Genomic DNA, 16462 nt, shown 5'->3' on the forward strand with positions numbered 1-16462 from the left:
ACAAACAGGTTAAAACACCTTGTTTCTCCCCTGTATAAAATCTTTTCACTTGAAATATGTGTTTTCTTAGGATATTGTAAGTTATTCAGTTTGCTTAAAAACAAGATGTCTTGCTCTGAAACAGTGTATAAGCTGATTACAATGCATAGAAGCCCTGTTTCTTTCTGGTTAGAGGTGTAGAAACAGAGTTGCAATTACTTTAAATGGTCAAATTACAAACATGTTAAAACAACTTTTTTCTACACCCGGTATAAAATCTTTTCACTTGAAATATGTGTTTTCTTAGGAAATTGTAAGTTATTCACTTTGGTTAAAAACAGTATTTCTTGCTCTGAAACTATGTATAAGCCGAATACAATGCATGGAAACGTTGCCTCCTTGTGGTTAGAGGTGTAGAAACAGAGTTACAATTACTTTAAATGGTCAAATTACAAACAGGTTAAAACACCTTGTTTCTCCCCTGTATAAAATCTTTTCACTTGAAATATGTGTTTTCTTAGGATATTGTAAGTTATTCAGTTTGCTTAAAAACAAGATGTCTTGCTCTGAAACAGTGTAAAAGCTGATTACAATGCATAGAAGCCCTGTTTCTTTCTGGTTAGAGGTGTAGAAACAGAGTTGCAATTATTTTAAATGGTCAAATTACAAACATGTTAAAACAACTTTTTTCTACACCCGGTATAAAATCTTTTCACTTGAAATATGTGTTTTCTTAGGAAATTGTAAGTTATTCACTTTGGTTAAAAACAGTATTTCTTGCTCTGAAACTATGTATAAGCCGAATACAATGCATGGAAACGTTGCCTCCTTGTGGTTAGAGGTGTAGAAACAGAGTTACAATTACTTTAAATGGTCAAATTACAAACAGGTTAAAACACCTTGTTTCTCCCCTGTATAAAATCTTTTCACTTGAAATATGTGTTTTCTTAGGATATTGTAAGTTATTCAGTTTGCTTAAAAATAAGATGTCTTGCTCTGAAACAGTGTATAAGCTGATTACAATGCATAGAAGCCCTGTTTCTTTCTGGTTAGAGGTGTAGAAACAGAGTTGCAATTACTTTAAATGGTCAAATTACAAACATGATAAAACACCTTGTTTCTACCCTGGATAAAATCTGTTTATATGAAATATGTGTTTTCTTAGGATATTGTAAGTTATTCAGTTTGCTTAAAAATAAGATGTCTTGCTCTGAAACAGTGTATAAGCTGATTACAATGCATAGAAGCCCTGTTTCTTTCTGGTTAGAGGTGTAGAAACAGAGTTGCAATTACTTTAAATGGTCAAATTACAAACATGTTAAAACACCTTGTTTCTCCCTTGTATAAAATCTTTTCACTTGATATATGTGTTTTCTTAGGATATTGTAAGTTATTCAGTTTGCTTAAAAACAAGATGTCTTGCTCTGAAACAGTGTATAAACTGATTACAATGCATAGAAGCCCTGTTTCTTTCTGGTTAGAGGTGTAGAAACAGAGTTGCAATTACTTTAAATGGTCAAATTACAAACAGGTTAAAACAACTTGTTTCTCCACCCGGTATAAAATCTTTTCACTTGAAATATGTGTTTTCTTAGGAAATTGTGTGTTATTCACTTTGGTTAAAAACAGTATTTCTTGCTCTGAAACTATGTATAAGCCGAATACAATGCATGGAAACGTTGCCTCCTTGTGGTTAGAGGTGTAGAAACAGAGTTACAATTACTTTAAATGGTCAAATTACAAACAGGTTAAAACACCTTGTTTCTCCCCTGTATAAAATCTTTTCACTTGAAATATGTGTTTTCTTAGGATATTGTAAGTTATTCAGTTCGCTTAAAAATAAGATGTCTTGCTCTGAAACAGTGTATAAGCTGATTACAATGCATAGAAGCCCTGTTTCTTTCTGGTTAGAGGTGTAGAAACAGAGTTGCAATTACTTTAAATGGTCAAATTACAAACATGATAAAACACCTTGTTTCTACCCTGGATAAAATCTGTTTATATGAAATATGTGTTTTCTTAGGATATTGTAAGTTATTCAGTTTGCTTAAAAATAAGATGTCTTGCTCTGAAACAGTGTATAAGCTGATTACAATGCATAGAAGCCCTGTTTCTTTCTGGTTAGAGGTGTAGAAACAGAGTTGCAATTACTTTAAATGGTCAAATTACAAACAGGTTAACACACCTTGTTTCTCCCCTGTATAAAATCTTTTCACTTGAAATATGTGTTTTCTTAGGATATTGTAAGTTATTCAGTTTGCTTAAAAATAAGATGTCTTGCTCTGAAACAGTGTATAAGCTGATTACAATGCATAGAAGCCCTGTTTCTTTCTGGTTAGAGGTGTAGAAACAGAGTTGCAATTACTTTAAATGGTCAAATTACAAACATGATAAAACACCTTGTTTCTACCCTAGATAAAATCTGTTTATATGAAATATGTGTTTTCTTAGGATATTGTAAGTTATTCAGTTTGCTTAAAAATAAGATGTCTTGCTCTGAAACAGTGTATAAGCTGATTACAATGCATAGAAGCCATGTTTCTTTCTGGTTAGAGGTGTAGAAACAGAGTTGCAATTACTTTAAATGGTCAAATTACAAACATGTTAAAACACCTTGTTTCTCCCTTGTATAAAATCTTTTCACTTGATATATGTGTTTTCTTAGGATATTGTAAGTTATTCAGTTTGCTTAAAAACAAGATGTCTTGCTCTGAAACAGTGTATAAACTGATTACAATGCATAGAAGCCCTGTTTCTTTCTGGTTAGAGGTGTAGAAACAGAGTTGCAATTACTTTAAATGGTCAAATTACAAACAGGTTAAAACAACTTGTTTCTCCACCCGGTATAAAATCTTTTCACTTGAAATATGTGTTTTCTTAGGAAATTGTGTGTTATTCACTTTGGTTAAAAACAGTATTTCTTGCTCTGAAACTATGTATAAGCCGAATACAATGCATGGAAACGTTGCCTCCTTGTGGTTAGAGGTGTAGAAACAGAGTTACAATTACTTTAAATGGTCAAATTACAAACAGGTTAAAACACCTTGTTTCTCCCCTGTATAAAATCTTTTCACTTGAAATATGTGTTTTCTTAGGATATTGTAAGTTATTCAGTTCGCTTAAAAATAAGATGTCTTGCTCTGAAACAGTGTATAAGCTGATTACAATGCATAGAAGCCCTGTTTCTTTCTGGTTAGAGGTGTAGAAACAGAGTTGCAATTACTTTAAATGGTCAAATTACAAACATGATAAAACACCTTGTTTCTACCCTGGATAAAATCTGTTTATATGAAATATGTGTTTTCTTAGGATATTGTAAGTTATTCAGTTTGCTTAAAAATAAGATGTCTTGCTCTGAAACAGTGTATAAGCTGATTACAATGCATAGAAGCCCTGTTTCTTTCTGGTTAGAGGTGTAGAAACAGAGTTGCAATTACTTTAAATGGTCAAATTACAAACAGGTTAACACACCTTGTTTCTCCCCTGTATAAAATCTTTTCACTTGAAATATGTGTTTTCTTAGGATATTGTAAGTTATTCAGTTTGCTTAAAAATAAGATGTCTTGCTCTGAAACAGTGTATAAGCTGATTACAATGCATAGAAGCCCTGTTTCTTTCTGGTTAGAGGTGTAGAAACAGAGTTGCAATTACTTTAAATGGTCAAATTACAAACATGATAAAACACCTTGTTTCTACCCTAGATAAAATCTGTTTATATGAAATATGTGTTTTCTTAGGATATTGTAAGTTATTCAGTTTGCTTAAAAACAAGATGTCTTGCTCTGAAACAGTGTATAAGCTGATTACAATGCATAGAAGCCCTGTTTCTTTCTGGTTAGAGGTGTAGAAACAGAGTTGCAATTACTTTAAATGGTCAAATTACAAACATGTTAAAACAACTTTTTTCTACACCCGGTATAAAATCTTTTCACTTGAAATATGTGTTTTCTTAGGAAATTGTAAGTTATTCACTTTGGTTAAAAACAGTATTTCTTGCTCTGAAACTATGTATAAGCCGAATACAATGCATGGAAACGTTGCCTGCTTGTGGTTAGAGGTGTAGAAACAGAGTTACAATTACTTTAAATGGTCAAATTACAAACAGGTTAAAACACCTTGTTTCTCCCCTGTATAAAATCTTTTCACTTGAAATATGTGTTTTCTTAGGATATTGTAAGTTATTCAGTTTGCTTAAAAACAAGATGTCTTGCTCTGAAACAGTGTATAAGCTGATTACAATGCATAGAAGCCCTGTTTCTTTCTGGTTAGAGGTGTAGAAACAGAGTTGCAATTACTTTAAATGGTCAAATTACAAACATGATAAAACACCTTGTTTCTACCCTGGATAAAATCTGTTTATATGAAATATGTGTTTTCTTAGGATATTGTAAGTTATTCAGTTTGCTTAAAAATAAGATGTCTTGCTCTGAAACAGTGTATAAGCTGATTACAATGCATAGAAGCCCTGTTTCTTTCTGGTTAGAGGTGTAGAAACAGAGTTGCAATTACTTTAAATGGTCAAATTACAAACATGTTAAAACACCTTGTTTCTCCCTTGTATAAAATCTTTTCACTTGATATATGTGTTTTCTTAGGATATTGTAAGTTATTCAGTTTGCTTAAAAACAAGATGTCTTGCTCTGAAACAGTGTATAAACTGATTACAATGCATAGAAGCCCTGTTTCTTTCTGGTTAGAGGTGTAGAAACAGAGTTGCAATTACTTTAAATGGTCAAATTACAAACAGGTTAAAACAACTTGTTTCTCCACCCGGTATAAAATCTTTTCACTTGAAATATGTGTTTTCTTAGGAAATTGTGTGTTATTCACTTTGGTTAAAAACAGTATTTCTTGTTCTGAAACTATGTATAAGCCGAATACAATGCATGGAAACGTTGCCTCCTTGTGGTTAGAGGTGTAGAAACAGAGTTACAATTACTTTAAATGGTCAAATTACAAACAGGTTAAAACACCTTGTTTCTCCCCTGTATAAAATCTTTTCACTTGAAATATGTGTTTTCTTAGGATATTGTAAGTTATTCAGTTTGCTTAAAAATAAGATGTCTTGCTCTGAAACAGTGTATAAGCTGATTACAATGCATAGAAGCCCTGTTTCTTTCTGGTTAGAGGTGTAGAAACAGAGTTGCAATTACTTTAAATGGTCAAATTACAAACATGATAAAACACCTTGTTTCTACCCTGGATAAAATCTGTTTATATGAAATATGTGTTTTCTTAGGATATTGTAAGTTATTCAGTTTGCTTAAAAATAAGATGTCTTGCTCTGAAACAGTGTATAAGCTGATTACAATGCATAGAAGCCCTGTTTCTTTCTGGTTAGAGGTGTAGAAACAGAGTTGCAATTACTTTAAATGGTCAAATTACAAACATGATAAAACACCTTGTTTCTACCCTGGATAAAATCTGTTTATATGAAATATGTGTTTTCTTAGGATATTGTAAGTTATTCAGTTTGCTTAAAAATAAGATGTCTTGCTCTGAAACAGTGTATAAGCTGATTACAATGCATAGAAGCCCTGTTTCTTTCTGGTTAGAGGTGTAGAAACAGAGTTGCAATTACTTTAAATGGTCAAATTACAAACATGTTAAAACACCTTCTTTCTCCCTTGTATAAAATCTTTTCACTTGATATATGTGTTTTCTTAGGATATTGTAAGTTATTCAGTTTGCTTAAAAACAAGATGTCTTGCTCTGAAACAGTGTATAAACTGATTACAATGCATAGAAGCCCTGTTTCTTTCTGGTTAGAGGTGTAGAAACAGAGTTGCAATTACTTTAAATGGTCAAATTACAAACATGTTAAAACAACTTTTTTCTACACCCGGTATAAAATCTTTTCACTTGAAATATGTGTTTTCTTAGGAAATTGTAAGTTATTCACTTTGGTTAAAAACAGTATTTCTTGCTCTGAAACTATGTATAAGCCGAATACAATGCATGGAAACGTTGCCTCCTTGTGGTTAGAGGTGTAGAAACAGAGTTACAATTACTTTAAATGGTCAAATTACAAACAGGTTAAAACACCTTGTTTCTCCCCTGTATAAAATCTTTTCACTTGAAATATGTGTTTTCTTAGGATATTGTAAGTTATTCAGTTCGCTTAAAAATAAGATGTCTTGCTCTGAAACAGTGTATAAGCTGATTACAATGCATAGAAGCCCTGTTTCTTTCTGGTTAGAGGTGTAGAAACAGAGTTGCAATTACTTTAAATGGTCAAATTACAAACATGTTAAAACAACTTTTTTCTACACCCGGTATAAAATCTTTTCACTTGAAATATGTGTTTTCTTAGGAAATTGTAAGTTATTCACTTTGGTTAAAAACAGTATTTCTTGCTCTGAAACTATGTATAAGCCGAATACAATGCATGGAAACGTTGCCTCCTTGTGGTTAGAGGTGTAGAAACAGAGTTACAATTACTTTAAATGGTCAAATTACAAACAGGTTAAAACACCTTGTTTCTCCCCTGTATAAAATCTTTTCACTTGAAATATGTGTTTTCTTAGGATATTGTAAGTTATTCAGTTTGCTTAAAAATAAGATGTCTTGCTCTGAAACAGTGTATAAGCTGATTACAATGCATAGAAACCCTGTTTCTTTCTGGTTAGAGGTGTAGAAACAGAGTTGCAATTACTTTAAATGGTCAAATTACAAACATGATAAAACACCTTGTTTCTACCCTGGATAAAATCTGTTTATATGAAATATGTGTTTTCTTAGGATATTGTAAGTTATTCAGTTTGCTTAAAAATAAGATGTCTTGCTCTGAAACAGTGTATAAGCTGATTACAATGCATAGAAGCCCTGTTTCTTTCTGGTTAGAGGTGTAGAAACAGAGTTGCAATTACTTTAAATGGTCAAATTACAAACATGTTAAAACACCTTGTTTCTCCCTTGTATAAAATCTTTTCACTTGATATATGTGTTTTCTTAGGATATTGTAAGTTATTCAGTTTGCTTAAAAACAAGATGTCTTGCTCTGAAACAGTGTATAAACTGATTACAATGCATAGAAGCCCTGTTTCTTTCTGGTTAGAGGTGTAGAAACAGAGTTGCAATTACTTTAAATGGTCAAATTACAAACAGGTTAAAACAACTTGTTTCTCCACCCGGTATAAAATCTTTTCACTTGAAATATGTGTTTTCTTAGGAAATTGTGTGTTATTCACTTTGGTTAAAAACAGTATTTCTTGCTCTGAAACTATGTATAAGCCGAATACAATGCATGGAAACGTTGCCTCCTTGTGGTTAGAGGTGTAGAAACAGAGTTACAATTACTTTAAATGGTCAAATTACAAACAGGTTAAAACACCTTGTTTCTCCCCTGTATAAAATCTTTTCACTTGAAATATGTGTTTTCTTAGGATATTGTAAGTTATTCAGTTTGCTTAAAAATAAGATGTCTTGCTCTGAAACAGTGTATAAGCTGATTACAATGCATAGAAGCCCTGTTTCTTTCTGGTTAGAGGTGTAGAAACAGAGTTGCAATTACTTTAAATGGTCAAATTACAAACAGGTTAAAACAACTTGTTTCTCCACCCGGTATAAAATCTTTTCACTTGAAATATGTGTTTTCTTAGGAAATTGTGTTATTCACTTTGGTTAAAAACAGTATTTCTTGCTCTGAAACTATGTATAAGCCGAATACAATGCATGGAAACGTTGCCTCCTTGTGGTTAGAGGTGTAGAAACAGAGTTACAATTACTTTAAATGGTCAAATTACAAACAGGTTAAAACACCTTGTTTCTCCCCTGTATAAAATCTTTTCACTTGAAATATGTGTTTTCTTAGCGCATTGTAAGTTATTCACTTTGGTTAAAAACAATATATCTTGCTCTGAAACGGTTGTGGTGGAAATTCAGCAAACAAGGAGTCAGATGTGGATAAGAAGATTTTATTGAGTTATTAGTTTCAAAAAATGAGCGTGCCTATTTGCTTCGCTCCCCTTTGGGTGATTTCCCTCCCCTTATATAATAGCCGTAGCGTTCGAGAGAACGAGGGAGGGTTTGTTTCTGCTGAGACCAGATAACTCCTTGGAAGGAGTGTATTTCTTCAAGGACGTTCTCTAGGGAACGTCCTGTTCTTCTAATCTTATGCTAAGATTTCTCACGCTTTACAATGATAGAGAAAGAAACACAACAATATTTCCTTCACACTTACCCCCTTTGATTCTTTGTCAATCATCAACATCATCTAGACTTTAATTTTCAGTGAATAGTGCCTGGAGGTCATTAAATTCCTCAGAATCCTCATCCACCCCCTCTGGCAATTCTTGCAACAGTTGATACTGTACACGAGTAAGATTAGTCACCCAGGTGACACAACAATTCATAATACATGGCAGGAAACACATAACCATCAATACGACAATGAACACAGGAAAAAGCACCGTCATTGCCCAGTGTCCCCACGGGCCCAGGGCCAAGGTGAACCATGAGAACCATGAATTGTCTGCTGGGGACGGCTCCTGGATGTCCTGTTTCATATGTGTAATCAGGTCTGTTATATTATCATAATAATCTGGGATGTGAAAACAACATGATACATTTATCTTCTTACACACCCCACCTTCCTCAGTTAGGAGCAAATCTAAGGCCATTCTATTCTGCAGGACTACTTGGCGAATCTGGTGCAATTCTTGGTTTAGGAGTGTAAAAATCTTCTCAGTCCTATTGGCCAGAGTTAGGACTTGCCACGCTAAACCGTTAATCTTATTCAAGGCTGCAGTGGTGCCTCCTCCCAGAAATATAGACCAACCTATTGCCGATGCAGGGGTGGTCCATGGGTCGGCCAGGGTATAGCCATTGTATTTAGCGGGGTGCTGCTTGCCAGTGCCTCGTTTATGTATGGTGTGTGCATGTGCCCCACGTAGTTTGAAAATAGACACTGGCGGGGTTAGGAGTACTGGTGTGCAACATCCTGACCACTGGAACTCATAGTTCTTTCCAGTTTTCTTCCAATTACTGGCCTTGGTAATGGGGAGGGCGGAGTAGGTTTTTGCCCCACATGCCCACATCATTGCCCCTTGTGTAATAGGGTTGACTATACTGTTGCATCTCCCACTAAAGGTTTTTGTGGCATTCCTTAATTCATTTCTTCCCTGAATGGTACAGTTGTGCCCATCCTTATCTAATGCTATATAATTCACCTTACACTCGGTATGTCCTAGATAAGGGTCAGTGGGTTCCCCCCCTTTTGAACACAAGCACCAGTCCCCTTGAATATTAGTTGTATCAAAAGTCATATCGGCTAAATGCATCTTTGTCGTAGTCTCGCAGTCATTATTTCGATGTGCCACTTCTGCCCTCCCATTACCCGCCCAGCCGGGTATTTTCATCGAGCTTATGATTTCTCTAGATAAATTATAGAGCTGTCCTGTTAGCCTATTTAGTTCACATGTAGTCTTATTGGTCATCTGGGTCGCCATGTCGTGGGTGATGGGTATGGGCGTCCATGGCACCTAAAAGGGGTGACACACTAGGCAAGACTGGTTTGGCTTGGCAGTGGTTGCCGTCACCAATGCCATTGCACAAGCGATATTGCCTTTGCATCTTTCCTCTGGCAGGAGTTGTCGTCCCGCGATCGGGGCGAGAGTAGTGAGTAGGATAGTGACAAACAGAGAATTCATCATGAGTCCTCAGGTCGTTCTGGCGCCTTCTTGCAATGAGTGTGGTGTATCCACGTTGCTCGTCCGTCGGTTTTGACGGCGGTGTTAGTCGTCAGCAGCACTGGAATGGTCCTCTCCACCTGGGCTGGTTCCACCGCTTCCTTCTGAAGTCCTTTATCAGCACCCAATCACCTGGTTGGTGGGTGTGGAGTGGAGTATCCATCACCTCGGGAAGAACTGCCTTCACCTGCTTAGACACATGGGAGAGAGATTTGTGCAGAGACACACAGTACTGCAAAAGTGATTCATTGATCAGGTTAGTATCCCAGTCAGGCGGACCCACCCCCGTGTTGGGAGGCCGTCCAAACACTATTTCAAAAGCTGATAACCCTGTTCGTGCCTGTGGTCTGGTTCGACATTGCCACAGGACGAGGGGAAGGCATTTTACCCAATTCATGCCTGTTTCCTGCGTTACTTTAGCTAGACCTCCTTTAATGGTGCCGTTTGTCCATTCTACTGCCCCTGCACTAGCAGGGTGGTAACTGCAGTGTTTTCTCATATCTACCCCTAGGTATTTAGTCAAAGCTTTTAGTCCTTCGTGTACGAAGGGTGTCCCATTGTCACTGGACACTCGTTGTGGTAACCCCCACCGGGGAATAATTTCTCTCAATAGCGCTTTTGCTACTGCCTCACTATCTTGTTTTCCCGTTGGGAAGGCCTCCACCCACTTACTAAACATGCACACACACACAAGCATGTATCTCTTTCCTTCAGCTGGTGTCAGTTCTACGAAATCTATTTGCCAATGTTGAAAAGGCTCACTAGGCGTCTGGCGGGTGCGTGTTTGGTATGATTGTCTCTGTGTGGTGTGTTTTGTGCACATACCAAGCATCGGGAACAAAATTTTCTGGTGTGTGTGTTTATTCCTGGTGCATACCAATATTTTGTTATACTTTCCACTATCCCCCCTTTGCTCATGTGACTCCTCCCATGAGCAATCTCAATTAGTCCTTTCATGTAAGCCGTGGGGAGACAGGGTTTGTTTATCTCTGGGTGTACCCATATCCCGCCTATTTGTTTGCACCCCCCTTTTTTCCATTTCACATAAGCTTGTGGAGTAGCTTGTTTTTGGATATCTTTGGTTGTTATCCTGGTTCCATTATCTATTTGTGCCATTTGTGTATGGACTGGTTGTGTGGCTGTGAGTTGAGCTACTTTGTCTGCATAAGCGTTTCCTCTCGACACAGGGTCCCCTGCTTTTGTGTGTGCTGCACATTTTATGATGGCCACTTTCTTTGGTAGTTGGATTGCTTCCAACAGTTCTGCTACTAGGCAATGGTTCTTTATCTTTGCTCCTGAGCTCGTAAGGAAGTTACGATGTCTCCAAATAGCCCCAAAGTCATGTGCCACTCCCCACGCGTACCAGGAATCGGTCCAGACGTTCACGGTCTTATCTTGTGCTAGTTTACACGCCTGTATGAGTGCAACAAGTTCAGCTGCCTGCGCTGAGTAATTAGATGGGAGTGATTCTGCTTTCACCACTTCTGTGTGTGACACAACAGCATATGCTGCTCGATTAGTGCCTTGAGAGTCACGTTTAGCGACACGTCCACAAACAATTCCAGGTCCGCATTAAATATTGGTTCCTCCTTTAAATCTATTCTGGGAGATGTTGCAATTTCTAACACCTGTTGGCAGTCATGGGGCTCTCCCTCCTCCCCTGTAGGCAATAGAGTGGAGGGGTTTAGAGTTGTGCATCGTTTCACAGTAACATTTGGCAGGTCTAGTAAGGCAGTGTGGTATCTAAGCCATCGCTGAGTGGACAAATGTGCCACCTTTTGATCTTGCAGTATTCTTGACACTGCATGAGGCACATATAGGGTAAGCTTGGCGTAGCCTACTATGTCTCTGGAAGCCACTAGTGCCTTCTCGGCGGCTGCCACAGCTCTTACACATAAAGGTAGGCCTGCTGCGACTGTATCTAATTTTCCTGAGAAGTAGGCCACCGGCCTTTGTTTGTCCCCATGTTTCTGTGTCAATACACTTATCATATATTGCCCTTTAACGTCTACTGTCTGTTCAAATGATTTGTTTGGGTCTGGAATGCCCAACGCTGGCATGACTTGTAACAGCTGTTTCAGTGTTGTGAAGGCCGCCTCAGCTTCCGGCGTCCATTCCGGCTGTGAGGAATTTGACCCTTTGGTCGGTATTATATCTCTGAGTGGTCCCTCATGTTCTGCATAGGATGGTATGAATGTCCTACAATAGGAACACATTCCTAAAAAGGACAACAGTTGTTTTTTCATCATGGGCTTTGGTATAGTCAAAATGGCATTCACTCGGTCTTTAGTCAGCATGCGCGTTTGTTCAGTGATGTCATGTCCTAAAAAATGCACTTGCTGCTTACAAAACTGTAATTTGGATTTGGATGCCTTGTGGCCTTCCCCTGCTAAATGATGTAGCAGTGCCACCGTGGCTTGTTTACACGCTTCTCGTGTTCTTCCACAAATCAAAAGATCATCAACGTATTGCAGCAAGGCTGTTCCTTCAGGGAGTTCTAAAACCTCTAGGCTTCGATGTAAGGCGGCATTGTAAATTGTTGGTGATTCACAATACCCCTGACACAATCTCGTGAATGTGTATGGCTTTCCTTCAAAAGTAAAAGCAAACCAAAATTGGCTATCCTTGTGCACAGGTACGCTAAAGAAAGCGTTGGACAAATCAACTACACTGAACCACTTACTGTCTGGTGGGATCTGAGAGAGAATGGTGTGCGGGTTTGGAACTTCTGGGGCTCTAGGGTGTACTGCCGTGTTGACAGCCTGCAAATCCTGCACAAATCTCCATTCATCTCTCCCTGGCTTTTTAACTGGGAAAATTGGAGTACGTACTGGTGAGTCTGGGCATGGTACGATAACTCCTGCTTGTTTTAATGATTGGAACACAGGCCTGATGCCCTCCACTGCCTCTAGTTTTAGAGGGTATTGCTGCTGGCGTGGTCTGTAATCAGATTTTGGGGTGATGTGGACAGGCTCACATCCTTTTATTAAGCCCACATCATTTTTTCCCTGTGCCCATAATCCTGCAGGAACTGTTTTCAATTCCTCCTCCTCTTCCTCTGAGAGGGTAACAGAGGCTGCCATAATTACTATATTAGGACTTACAAGCTCAACCCCCCTTTTACAATTTAGCCTATACGGGGTTGGCATTTTCCACACACCTATGCTTGGGCTGTACATGACTTTACACTGGGGTTCTTTTATCCAATCAGTTGTGCTCAACATGCGTTTTGTCCACAACCCTACTCTCTGCCAGTCTGGGTCAACATGTGCGCTAGCCAGCGACACATGAGGTGCTGCATGTGAGATTGAATATAAAGATTTCTGTTTAGCTGAGAGCTGCACCACTCCCGCAGCCCACTCGCAGTCCCACGCTATAGCTGTGATAATCAGACTGTCACTGCCCCTTAAGTCAAATTTTTGTTCAAAATCAACATCAGATCCCTCATGGACCTTCATTGTACAGTGAATAGAATCACTTTGTTTAACTGTCAGCTCACCAGGTAGCGTGTTAGTAACTTCAGTCATAAAATGTGTTAGTACTTCCCCAGCAGTGCACTGCAATTCATACACGTACAAAGGGACTCCTGCCTCTAGCTGGACTCCCTGTGTAGGTGTTTCCCACATAACAAATAACCCCTCTGGGTTGCTGCTAATTGTGCACCCAAGTTTACACATTAAATATCTAGCTAACAAATTAATTGGACAGGTTTCTGACACCAAAAAGCTGTGTTTGAATTGGCTGTTTCCTAAACTACATTGGAGAGGCTCGGACATCCTTTCATCAATGGGATGACCCCCTACTCCGATTACTGTTATCCCATATCCTGTTCTCATTTTACATTCTATTAATCCTTCTTTTAACACTGAGTGGGTGGCACCACTGTCAACCAAAAACCTAACATTTTTTCCCTCTACTTTCACAGTTACTTCGGGGAGGCCTCTTGGCCCTTTACTAATCTGCTGCAATAGTTGGTAATTTAAATTTGTTACTTCCCTTTTGCCGTCTTCACTCAGTGGTCCGCTGCTGTCCTGCCTCTCCACCGCCCGTCATTCGTGGATAGTGGGATCCAGGTCTGTGCCCCCGCTATAAGAGTTCTCCTCCTCTGGGCAATCTCTGGCGAAATGTCCAAGCTTTCCACAGTTGTAGCATTCCTGCTCTTTCATCCACTCGTTTTTCCCTCCGTCCCCTTCCACGATTGTTTTCTCGTCCGCGACCTTTCCCTTGGTCTCCCACCGTCTGGACTAGCGTTAGCATTGCCTGGTGCGTGGTATCTGCTCGTTGACGCTCTCGTTTGGCGTCTTTCTTTCCCAGGATCGTCTCATGATGCTTGGCGTGCTCCTCAATAGTAGATAGGGGAGCTCTACTATAGCCTATGCAGTATTTTTTTTAATGAGATTTTTTTTAATGAGATCGCTGATGTCTTTTCTCATATTCATTAGGAAGCTGTTTCTCAGATGAGCTTCCCACGCACCTACTTCTCCGGGTCCTGCTGCTCGTTGTGCTGGTGTGTCAATGCCACAATGGTCAGTGTGGACACGTGTCAGACGGACGAGAAAGTCAGCGATGGGTTCGTCATCTTTCTGTTTGCATGATGCGATCACGTCGGTGTTGATGGTGGTAGGATAGGCCGTTTCCACCCTTTCGATGAGTCCTCTTATCATCTCTCTGTATGGGCCATTTAGGTCAGGTTGGCCTTGGGGCGGTGCATTCCACTCAGGCAGATGGAGACGGACATCTCCATTCCCCCAGTTTCTATCGATGCGATTATACTGTGGTCCGAGTCGAATCATCAACAACCGTCTCAGTTCAACCTGTGTTGGTCTGCAGGACTGCATGAATGCCATCAGTTCTTGTCCGAAGCGTCGTCCGCCGATATCACCTGGCTTGCTCAGGCCGTCGGCCGCTTTCATGATGTCGTCTGTAGTCCAGTGACGGTGGACCATAATCACTCCCTCAGGTCCTGACACTTCCACCATCGGGAACTATGGGGCATAGCCTACCTCAGGCTCTGTGGAGGACTCTGCAGGGGTGTGGCTTCGGGTACGATGAGCCACTGGTGAGGTTATTGCCTCCAGTTGTCGTCTTAATTCGTCATATGGAGACGGCTTTGGTGTTGATGAAGTTCCTGGTTGGGGATAAGGAGGTGGATTTGCTAGCGCTTGTGGTTGCTGAATCAGCTGGGGGGCTCTTGGTGGGGCGGCATCGAGGTCAGGATCAGCTAAGGAAACACACTGAGATACTTCGTTATTACATTTCTTTTGCCCTTCCTGTTTCTTCTGCCTTTTCTCAGCTTCTTCTAACCACATTTTTGCCTTTTCTAGCATATCCTCACTGTTTTTGTCAAAATATTTCCGTGCTTTCTTATCAGCTTCTCTAGGTTTGACCTCGACTCTCTTAATTAATTTTAACAGGTATGCAACACTCAGCGTCCCTGAGGTATTAAACCCATAATGTTTAATCCAAAACGGGACATGTTTGTTTACATGTTCCCCATAATCTTTACTCATTTGAAAGAATAGGCTACTGGAGAGCTTGTCCTTACCGAACTCATACTCCTTACTATTGCCTGCACCCATTTTTTTTTTTTTTTTTTTACTTTTGGATTCAGGCAACAAACGAACAAAGGAAACTTACCTACTCTCTACAATTTTCCTATTTTTTATCTTATTATCCACACCATCTACCCCCGATATGGATTAGTTCCGCTCCAGCAAATCGTGCTAGTATACTGAGTCCACTCCTTTCCCTGCGGGGTGTTCTGTCGGCCCGGGCCTATTTCTTACAGTACGTCTACTCAGTGTGCCTATTCTCTTAGGCTGGCGGAGTCCCAGACTCCGGAGTCCTCTAGACCCTATTTTTAAGCCCTAGTATCTCATATACTATGCTACTTTACAGACCCACCCCAGGGTAGACTCAGGCGGATCACTATGTCACTTTCTTCTAGGATTAAATTACTGAACTTCACCACTTACTTTCTGTTCGTTAGATCAGGCGGAGCACAACCCCGGGGTTTCCCTCTTCCTCCAGCTCAGTTTTCTCTCTGAGGAGCGTCCTCGAAGTTTAGTCACCGCCGCTCCGCATGGTGCCTCTCGCTGATCCTGCCGACTACGCCAAATTCTGTGGTGGAAATTCAGCAAACAAGGAGTCAGATGTGGATAAGAAGATTTTATTGAGTTATTAGTTTCAAAAAATGAGCGTGCCTATTTGCTTCGCTCCCCTTTGGGTGATTTCCCTCCCCTTATATAATAGCCGTAGCGTTCGAGAGAACGAGGGAGGGTTTGCTTCTGCTGAGACCAGATAACTCCTTGGAAGGAGTGTATTTCTTCAAGGACGTTCTCTAGGGAACGTCCTGTTCTTCTAATATTATGCTAAGCTTTCTCACGCTTTACAATGATAGAGAAAGAAACACAACAATATTTCCTTCACACGGTGTATAAGCCTTTTGCAATGCAATGAAACGCTGTTTCGTTGTGGTTGGAGGTGTAAAAACAGAGTTGCAATTAATTTCAGTTCACAATACAAACAACTTGTTCTCCCCTGTATAAACTCTTTTCACTTGAAATCCGTGTTACAAATTGTTTTACATTTTGGTCAAAAATAGTTTGCCTTGCTCTGAACCAATGTAAAAGTCAAGTAGAATGATTTGAAACTCTTATTCATTGTGGGCAGAGGTGAAAGAGCAGAGTTTCAAATACCTGCAATGTGCTCATTGCAAACAGTTTGTATGCCTTTGGATAAACTCTTTTCACTTGAAAAATGTGTTTTCTTAGCCAAATGTAAGTTATTCACTT

The 16462-nt window shown here is 39.3% G+C and overlaps 1 protein-coding gene and 1 long non-coding RNA gene across 5 annotated transcripts in view; one reads left to right on the top strand and one right to left on the bottom strand.

Annotated features, from left to right (window-relative positions):
- Positions 1-7879: 7879 nt before the first annotated feature.
- On the bottom strand, positions 7880-16011 carry LOC145653182 (uncharacterized). 4 transcript variants are annotated; one of them, XR_014119529.1, is made up of 3 exons: positions 15872-16011; positions 15644-15788; positions 7880-14902 (listed from the first exon to the last, which is right to left on the bottom strand). It is a non-coding gene; the product is annotated as an uncharacterized LOC145653182 (long non-coding RNA). The 4 variants fall into 4 exon arrangements; XR_014119528.1 differs by having other exon boundaries at positions 7880-14796; positions 15644-15991; XR_014119527.1 differs by having other exon boundaries at positions 7880-14889; positions 15644-15991.
- The window catches only part of LOC118240420 (4-hydroxy-2-oxoglutarate aldolase, mitochondrial-like), a 35285-nt gene continuing 29880 nt past the window's right edge, over positions 11058-16462 (top strand). The window contains exon 1 of the mRNA XM_081706069.1: positions 11058-11568. The gene's annotated coding sequence lies outside the window, so the exon portion shown is untranslated. The remainder of the gene's footprint in view (positions 11569-16462) is intronic.

This window comes from Electrophorus electricus, chromosome 23 (assembly GCF_041902795.1).
Source record: "Electrophorus electricus isolate QZ-2024a chromosome 23, ASM4190279v1, whole genome shotgun sequence".
Taxonomy (NCBI): domain Eukaryota; kingdom Metazoa; phylum Chordata; class Actinopteri; order Gymnotiformes; family Gymnotidae; genus Electrophorus; species Electrophorus electricus.